The sequence below is a fragment of the Cucurbita moschata genome, unplaced genomic scaffold, assembly GCF_002738365.1.
Source record: "Cucurbita moschata cultivar Rifu unplaced genomic scaffold, Cmos_1.0 Cmo_Scf00089, whole genome shotgun sequence".
NCBI classification, from domain to species: domain Eukaryota; kingdom Viridiplantae; phylum Streptophyta; class Magnoliopsida; order Cucurbitales; family Cucurbitaceae; genus Cucurbita; species Cucurbita moschata.
This window is the reverse complement of record NW_019268605.1, coordinates 186,877-188,038: the sequence shown is the minus strand read 5'-3', so window position 1 is coordinate 188,038 and position 1,162 is coordinate 186,877.

Sequence of the window (1,162 nt, the reverse complement as noted above, 5' to 3'; positions counted from 1 at the left end):
TCTGATTGGCAAAATCTAAACAATTTACCAACAAGAAAATTGATTTAGAAGATCTTAAAGAAGAACAAAGTGTTGATAAGATCCAGATCTAACACTTTAAAGAACATAAGAATTTTTTTTTTTTTTTTGTTATATATTTTTGTGATAGAACATGAACATTCTACACAAACTGAGAAAAAAAAATTATAAGAAAATTAAAAGAGATAAGCGCAATGAACATTCCAAATGATTGATAAGGAATCAACTACAAGGGGAATAAGATTCGGATTACCTTGTTGATCGAATATCTCAAGACAAGAACATTGTTTGAGATTCAAATCACTCCAGAAGCAAAGATCGATCATGTCTAGCTTCAATGATTCTTGTTGATCAAATATCTCAATGTAAGAACACTTGCTTGAGATTCGAATCACTCCACAAGCAAGATTGATCATGTCGAGCTTGAATGATTCTACATGCAATCTAAACTACATAGAGTTGCAAAGAAACTTAGCCATTGGCTAAAGAAAGCACAAATGCTTTTCTACTATATTTTCCAAGTCTCCCTTACAAATACAACATACATGGCTTTATATAGCCTCAAAATGAAAGCATTCCAAAAGTTGTAACATTCATAGACCATAATTAGCCATTATGTAAATGTAACCTATAAAGTAAATAAAATGTCTTAAAATACAATAACTCTAAATTACTCTAAATTGTAACTCACCCAAAATTTATAACCATCAAACTTCATTCCTCTTCAATGTGACATGAATTGCAACCTCTTTTGATAATTTTGACAACATTTTCTTCACATCTTCATTGAAGTATATTGTATGAATGATGTCTCTTGGTTCATATCGTTCTCCACTTCTTAAAGAGGATTCGTCCTCGAATCTATTTGTGAAACTTTGCTGCAAAACATAAGATATGAAAATACAAAGGCCCTCACAACAATCTCTCATGTGTATACAACACTCAAGGATTTTTTTTTAGGCCACTCTGTTTACACAAATGAAGCTCTCATTCTCACCTCTCAAAATTGTAAATATAGCAAAGATTGAATTTTGAACTTTGGGTCGATTAAAAACTAAAAAAATGAAAATAAATAAAAATTAAATTGAGAAGAAAGCAAAGGAAACATATATCCGATCTTGAGCCTGAAGCTCTGATACCAAAT